General features: G+C 35.5%; 1 pseudogene; it reads right to left on the reverse strand.

The window, feature by feature from the left end:
- Positions 1-6,352: 6,352 nt before the first annotated feature.
- Positions 6,353-6,872, reverse strand: LOC123860305 (large ribosomal subunit protein eL15-like; annotated as a pseudogene).
- Positions 6,873-8,866: the final 1,994 nt, after the last annotated feature.

Here is an 8,866-nt window from a genome sequence, read left to right on the forward strand (position 1 = left end):
CTCTTTATATAATCCCAAATTTAAGAAACACTTCAGGTGCTCCTGCAAACAAATGCCTGGCTCCCATTTAATCAGTTTTCAAGCTTCCTGTGCCTAGCACAAGCCTTTCTTGTTACAGACTGGTACTATAATGGGGGCATATTATTTCTAAATGCTTGTCTGACAACTTTGAAATTATCTAGCATCTTATCCAGTTTTGCTCATGGCTTTCCTTGAGCAACTGAGTGGCTCAGTTGTTAAGCATCTGCCTTTGGCTCAGGTCATGATCCCAGGGTCCTCGGATCGAGCCCTGCATCGGGCTCCCTGCTCAGCAGGAAGCTGTTTCTCCCTCTCCCACCCCCCTTGCTTGTGTTCCCTCTCTTGCTGTGTCTCTCTCTGTCAAATAAATAAATAAATAAAATCTTAAGAAAAAAAAAAGAAAGACATCTCTGTTCAGTAAACTGCATAACCCACCCATGCATGCACCCCAGACAAAAGAGGCAAACTGTGAACACTTCCAAGGATTGCAACAATGTTCACAGATATATATTCAGTTTTTTAATACATTCTTACTTCAATAGCATTGGTACTCAGCTTCAACCACTACTCATTTCACTGGTTTTCACAGCTGTCTTTGTTGAATTTAATCTGAGTCTCTTGGTTGTCATCATGCAGAGGCTAATTTAACCTTTCCTTTACTGTGAACTCCATACAACATGGAGAGAGCTGTCATCAACTTTTACTCCTTGCACCTAAGAAATGAGATGCTGCAGGGAAAGATTGAGATCTATGACGGTTGGTTCCTCCTGGATAGTATAATTAACTGAAAAAAAAAAAATCATATATGCACCCTGTGGTGAATTCCTTAATATGTGATTTGGTTTCTTACTTATTCTTTTTTATTCGTGGTGTTATAAAACGTCAATTTTCTGGGGGAAAACTATCTTTTATACTCTTCACTATTTTCCATCTTTTTTGTCTTTCTACCTACATTCTTCGTAATTTCTTAACTACTGTCCAGTTCAGTAATGCTGTATTTGGCTATACTATGCTACTGCTGAAACTATCCACTCATTTCTTCATTTTGGTTATTGTATTTTTATTTCTGGAATTTCTATTTGGTTCTTTTTCAAGTCTGATATTTTAGTCTATACAGTTTCCATTTCCTGCCAGAATTTTCTTTTTTTTTTCCCTGCCAGAATTTTCAAACATGGATTTCTTTTCATTCTTAATCTGATGATTTATCATTTCAATCTGTGTTTGATATTTTAATATGTCAAGTTTTTGCATATATGTGTGTTTTTGTGGGTTTTTTTTTTTTTTTTTTTTGCCTATTGAGTCTTCTGATTTCCATACATGATATCTTACTCTTTATATGCTTACTCAAATTTGACAAGTGCTAATGCCTGTGATAGGTGCAATTCTAGCAGGAAAGACAGCAGATTTCTCGTTGGAAACAATGCAAACCAGAAGGCTGTGGATCAACATCTTCTAAGTAATGAAAGAAAAAAAGCCTGTCAAATTAGCAGAAATACCTTCCAAACATTAAAGCAAAATAAAAACACTTTCAGATACACAAAAGCCAAAATAATTAATCACCAGCAAACAAAAAATGTTAAAGAAAGTCCTGCAGGCAGAAGAAAAATAATACGATGGAAATATGAATCTATACAAAGAAATGAAGAGCACTAGAAATGGAAATAAGTGTATAAATTTTTTTATATTTTACATTTAAAAATCTCTTTGAAACATAATTGAATGTTTAAATAAAACAATCACAATAAATTGTGGGGTTTATCTGTATCTGGGGAATATCTGTAAAAGAAAAATCCGTAACAAACAGAATAAAAACTGGGAGTAGAGGAATAAATTATTATAAAGTCCTTATTTGGAATGTAGTTTTATATGATAATGTGTAAAGGTTGGTTATGTATTTAAAGATGTATACTATATACCTTTAAAAAAAAACTAAAAAGTATTTCTAGCAAATAAGTATAAGAGATCATAGGGAATCATAAAAACATTAAAAAAAGTACTCAATCCAAAAGAAAGCAAACAAGGAGAAAAGGAGAACAGAGGACAAATGTGACAAAGAGAAAACAATTAGTAAGATGTCAGACTTAAACCCAACCATATTTACTAAAAATATTAAATATAAATGGTCAAAACAATCCAATTAAAATAAAAATTTGCCAGACTGGATTAAAAGACTCAGTTTTATGCAGCCTACAAGAATCACACTTTAAGAGTAAAGAAACAGATTAAAAGTAAAATAATGGGAAAGATGTATTCTGGCAACCCTAATCCTAAGAAAGATGGAGTGAGTATATTAATATCAAAAAATAGGTTTCAAAGCAAAATATATTATTAGGGATAAAAACTAATCATTTCATAACCAAAAGGGGATCAATTCTTCAAGAGAACATAGCAATTCTAAGAGTTTATATACCTAATAACAAAGCTTCATAACACCTGAAGTAAAAACTGAGGCAACTACCCTAGGCAAAGTAGATAAATCCAGTGGAAGTCAAAGATTTCAATATTTTTCTCTCAATATCTGATAGAAAAAAGGAGACCAAAAATCTGTAAGGATATACCAGATTTGAACAAGACCATCAACTGATTTGGCCTAATTGTGTTTACAGAACACACTGCTAATAATGGCAGAATATGTATTTTTTTTTCAAAAACACATGGAGCATTTATCAATAAATCATTTGAGAGTTTAGTAGGTTGTGTGGAAAAATGACCAACAGATAAAAACATGTTTATATGCATCTAGCATACATTTTAAAAATATAATTTTTTAAAATAACATTTACAAATATATAGGAATAAGTGTAAACGAATAATAAAAATTTTATATAAGCTATTCAGAAAAAAAAATAGGAAATTTGTGAAAAATCACTACAGAATGCCTAATAAAGAGATACTAGACACATGAATATTTTAAAGTGTCAGGTTTTCTCAATATAATTTTAAATCAATTTTATTCACAACCCAAATAGATTTTTTTCAAGGAACTAGACAAACTGATACTAAAAGTTATACAGAAGAGAAAAGTAAAAGGATAATGAGGAGAGTCTTGATGAAGAATAGGGTGAGGACGACTTGCCTTTTCACTTACAAAAACTTCTTTTTTTTTTTATTTTTTTTAAAGATTTTATTTGACAGAGAGAGAGAGAGACAGCAAGAGAGGGAACACAAGCAGGGGGGGTGGGAGAGGGAGAAGCAGGCTTCCCACAGAGCAGGGAGCCCGATGTGGGGCTCGATCCCAGGACCCTGGGATCATGACCCGAGCTGAAGGCAGACGCTTAACGACTGAGCCACCCAGGTGCCCCCACTTACAAAAACTTCTTATACAGCCATAATAATTAAAACTGTCTAGTATTGCTAATGCAGTGGTAGAAAATTTCACTATTGCTAGAGTTTGTAGAGTCCTGAAACAGATCTGCACAATAAGCAAACTTAATATATGAGAAAGCTGGTATGGCACATTACAGGGAAGTAAATAAGCCTGGACAATAGGATAACCATAAGAGAGGACTGAAACAGAACTGCTACTGTGCATCATACATAAAAATCAATTCACAGTTAGTTAAATACTTAAATATGAAAGACAAAAATTTTAGCAAGATGCAAAAGCATCAAATGAAGACAATAAATTTGAGAAGTAAACAATAAATTGATTAGCAAAAGCCTTCATAAACAAAGGATGTGAAATTCTAAGTTAATGCAATCACCATAAAACAATTTAGTACTATGTCACAAAGCTCAAAATTCACATAAACTACAATCCAGAAATTCCACTGCTAGGAACTTTTGTACATGTGCACTTGGATACATGTACAAAAATGTTCATACTTGTGAAACTAGAAACAAGTTAATGTTCATCCACAGAAGGCACAGAAAAGCTGTACTATATTCCTACCGTAGAGTATCATACAATCATGAAAAATCATGAACTACAGCTACATGTAATAACATGGATAAATCAAAGAAAACATTGCCCAAATCTCCTAAGATTACATAGAGTATGATATGATTTTTCAAGCTCAAAAGAAAGCAAACTAAACAAGTACTGTTCTAGGGGCGCCTGGGTGGCTCTGTCAGTTGAGCGTCGGACTCTTGATTTCAGCTCAGATCATGATCTTAGGTTCGTGAGATCTGGCCCCACTTAGGGATCTGCGCTCAGTGGGGAGTCTGCTTGAGATTCTCTCTCCCTGCGCCCTTCCCCCTGCTCATACTCTCTCTATATAATAAATTAATTAATTTTTAAAAATGTACCATTCTAATTTTTAAGTAGTGTTCATATATTTTCATGTTAATATCTGCATCAAAACCTACATCTGTTTTTATATGCACTATTGTATATTTCAAATATTAAAAAATAAAACTTGTTAAAATCTACTGTCTTCATTTAAAAATGATACTCAACTTCAAAAGAGCTGATTAAGTTTTGCCCCAGCATCATTTTCTGCAGTCAAAATGGATCAATGTCATCTACCTTCAGTAACCCTTCCATTTTTTCTGCTCTTCACTGAACCAACCTCATCCTATTATCATTCCCCTTATAGTATCGGCCATAAAAAGTAGAAGTTGCGTTTAAGTAGGTGTTGCACATTTGGGGAGGATTACTTTCTAAATTTTTCTTGTTATTTTGCTGTTAATATATCCCCAAACCAAGTGAGGTGTTTGAATAGGAGTACTCTTGCTGACTCATTTTAAGCACACAGTCAAAGCAATAATGCCTCGCAATTTATTTCCCATATGTATAACTTACTTTTATCACATTATTTAGTACAGAGCATTTATTCTATCTTTTGGGGATCAGATAGCTAATTTGTGAAAATCACCTTGAATCACATGTCTATTTCCAAAGTGACTATCAACTTTATTCAGATTAAAGTAGGTCTACCTGAACCAAACTATCTAATCAATATAGAGCAAAGAAAGCAACTGGAATTGTAGGTTCTAGTCCTAATTCTGCCACTAACAAGAAACAAATTCTTATTCAAATTAATCTCATATTCCAAATCTCAGTGTTGTCATCTGTCAATAGAAATGTAGCTATACTTCTCCCTTAGGTAAACTACCTAATTCTACTTCTAAAATAATACAAATTGTCTAATGAGTTTTTTGTAAATATAAAAAGAAATCATCTTTACAGGATACAAAGGGATAGTATTTGATACTTAGAAATTATTAGCAGGATTGATACTAAATATTTGGCATAGTACCTAAAGTCTCCTTCCAAATACATTCCCTGTACTGCCATGTATCCATTACTATCCCCCTCTCTCAATTTTGAATTCTAAAAATCACACACACTCACACACACACACACATTCAGTAAAATAAGAATACATGATAATGAAAAAGCTTCTTTTCTTTTTTTTTAAATTCTGATCAAAGCCAACTTTAATTTTTTATCTTCACACTTAACAGGTTATCTGATGGCCACCAGTTTCCCAATCCTAGCATTGGTTACTAGCTTACATATCTTAAGGTAAATTCTTCTCATTTACATAATGTTTAATTTCCATCAGTTTTAATATAGACCAGCGTAAATACCATTATTGAGTGCTTTGTATGAAATTCAGTATTCTACAGATCCCATGTACTCGTGGGATAGAACCAGGAGCTTCCACCTTTTATGCAAACTTCAGTGGTACTGTGTAGACCAAGGCAATTTTGCTTAGGTTAAGCAGGATTTATTTCTCTTTGTAAGAGAACCCTCTTGCAACAGGTTTAATCAGTTCTCCTAAAAATGGTGTCATTCTTTCAAACTATTCTTTCAGAAGCAGCAGTTACATAAATAGAATATTGGATTCAACCTAAAAATGTGGGCCCTAGTTAACATTATTCTGAATATAATCATGATAAAAGATTAGGATATTCTTCACATTTCCAAACAAAATCCAATTTAAAAAGCTCGTTCCTACCAAACCCCTAAAAACAGCCATTTGAGAGTAAACCAGTAGAGCATTATATTGCCCCAAGGAAGCTGTAGGTTTCATTACATGCACCAACAAATCTACATGGCTAGCTTCTGCATTCCACTTTTATACAATTTATATTACACATATTATACTAAACAGCATTTTAAACACTGACATATAAACTCCCTAATAAGATAAAGCAAAGACAAAAGCATTTATCTTATTAGAAAGAAGATACACCATCACTTACAGTCTTCAAACATGATTACACTTTAACTTTCATAATTTGACAATGCATTCATGGAACAATCTGCAGACAACTCATTTTAACAGGCAAATTAAAGAACGCTTTTAAGCAGACATGACTGTCCTAAATTACTTATTAGGTAAGAATTTTACAAACATTACTCATACCAGCAGAAATGGTGGAGTTAGAAAGTATTGTGTCTTCTCTATGCTGCATGGTGAGAACCACCAATAGTGTGGTGAACTTGTGACCCTTTCCAAGGCCACAGCTCCTAAGACCTGCAGATGCCCTCACATCTCCCTGTGCTTGTAGACTGGTTTGGTGATCCACTGGGTGTCAGGCTTTCTTCTGAAAGTTTTATGGAATGGATCAATGAGGATAACCTCAAAGGATTTGTACATGGAATCTTTGCCAACCCAGTAAGAAGTCAAGACTCTCATAGCCCCACAGTGGTGTTTAGTTTACTCCTTTGCAAACGACCAAAGGCTTTGGGCAAGCTTTAGCTGGTTAACACCATGACAGGCAGGCTTGCCATAGATAGCACCCTTAGGAACTGGGCATTTGCAGCCACAACACTGCACACGAATCCAATATATGACGTAACCTTGCCTGGTCTTGCACCCCAGTCTGCAGGCTTTATCGGGCCGGGAGGGGCCAGGGGCTCTGTGAAGCACAGAGAGCTGGTGGTACTGCCAACAGCACATCCTTTGAGCTGATGGCTGCCACCAGACAGAAAGGAAAGGGCTAAAAGCTAGTTTTCTTGTCAAAAGAAAGCACATAATCAACAGGATGGGTGGGCAAATGAAAGAACTGATAGAGAACAGTTATATGAAACGTGGGAGATGTCCTTTGAGGATCTCAAACTCTGGCCTTCTTATCCTTGGTTAAGATGAGGTAGAGAAAGGGAAATAGGAATCTCTGTTTAGTTTTATGATCTGGAGCAGAAAAAAACATGTGCTTTTCCTCCTATGGAATAGAAAGAGGGACACAGCAATTATTTTAGCAAAGCCTACCCTCTCCTGTGATGCCAGAACAACAGACCAGCAAGGCTGAATAAGAGGTGTTGGCTAATGGGCCTGAGCCTCATCCCAGTCTCTTTGAGGGAAAATGGTAAGTAGGGAAATATGATAATGCTAAGGAGGGGCTGGCAGGCATGCAAAGGCCTAGGCAGGGAGAAGGAGTCAGAGTACTTATATCTGACAGTTCAAGGCCATGGCAAGACTGTGAAGAACAGCACATGCCAGCCTAAGATGATAAGGGCCAATTGAAGGAAAGTATACCGCAATCAATTATAGAAAACACCAGAGGGTGGCAGTGAGCCAGACATACCTTCCTTCAGCATGCCATGTACATATACATAGATATTGCTCTGGGGGACGAGAGGTATAAGGAATTTGATTTCACTGAGTCATCATTTCCTTAAAAAGAATAAGTTTTAAACTAACGGAGGATGGGTTATATTTATCATTAAGACTAAGATTCCCCATATAAAGTGGAAACAGGAAGAGACTTGCTAAGTAAATTTCTACTTATCAGTGGAGAATTAAAGCATTTTTAAAAGATATGTTTACAGGAATTATTATTATTATTATTATTATTATTATTATTATTTTATTTTCATTACTTTTGCCATCAGATCCCTTTTAATTCTCATGTGCCTTGAACAGTTTCAACTAAAACCTCAGCTATTTAAATCATACAGAATTTACTTCTATTCAGGGTATGGAAATCTGCAAACAATATCATTCTCACAATAACAACAATAAAACAGCCAGAAAGCTACAATATCATAACTGTTTTTGAGTCCATCAGAGAGTTGAAGTTTTATAGTGAATGCATTAACTTAGAATCCCACTGTAGGAAGTCCCATTTATCCACATTATAGGAAGCCTGAATTCCAAAGAGAGACCAGATTCTTCAAAGGCAGACAAGGCAAGAGCTTTACCCATGGCAGAGAATAGGGGGAGGCAACCACCATACACATGGACACAAATAAATCACCTAAACCTTAACAAATTATTAAAAGCCAAGTCTGGGCTAAAATCTCATTCTGGAACAGCCAGAAGCCAGAATAAAAATGCTCTCATTCTGGAGTAAATTTAAAAAACAATCTTGGTCCTAAACTTCTATAATGACACAAGCAAAGTCTTCAAATTCTAAGGCAGAATGTGAAACTTCTGCCCAAGACCAATCACAGACACAAGGCAGGGTTTGGCTACTAAGGAGTGGGTTAAGGGTCAGGAATGCTAAGAGAATGTCACTCATAGTGTCCAAATATAAAGTGCCTATCTAAGCCTGGAGGGTGGATTAGGGCACTTACTAACAAGCAACAGCAATCTACTGGTAGAGAAAAAGCAAGAGTATATGTATTTATATCCAATATATATCTGAAAGCTGCAGGTAGAGCACGAACACTGAGAAATACCACCACCATTACAGTACTCTCTCTATGGGTACAAGGCGGGAAGTAGCAGCCTGCTGCTAAACAATTTGGAGACTGTGGTAAAGTGAATGTAATGATAGCACAAGCAACTCAATCCCAGTCCAACTCCTGACTATAATGACTCAACCCTTCCACCCCCCAAGCTAAAGTCCTGACAAAAAAGGTATACCTATTGCTATGGCCTAGGATAAATACTATTTCCCTCTGCATCTTCTGTTATACACATGATGTCTGGAATGCAATAATATTTGTGAG

This window comes from Mirounga angustirostris, unplaced genomic scaffold (assembly GCF_029215605.1).
Source record: "Mirounga angustirostris isolate CCGP_5_RB_7025 unplaced genomic scaffold, mMirAng1.0.hap1 SCAF_4, whole genome shotgun sequence".
Taxonomy (NCBI): Eukaryota; Metazoa; Chordata; class Mammalia; order Carnivora; family Phocidae; genus Mirounga; species Mirounga angustirostris.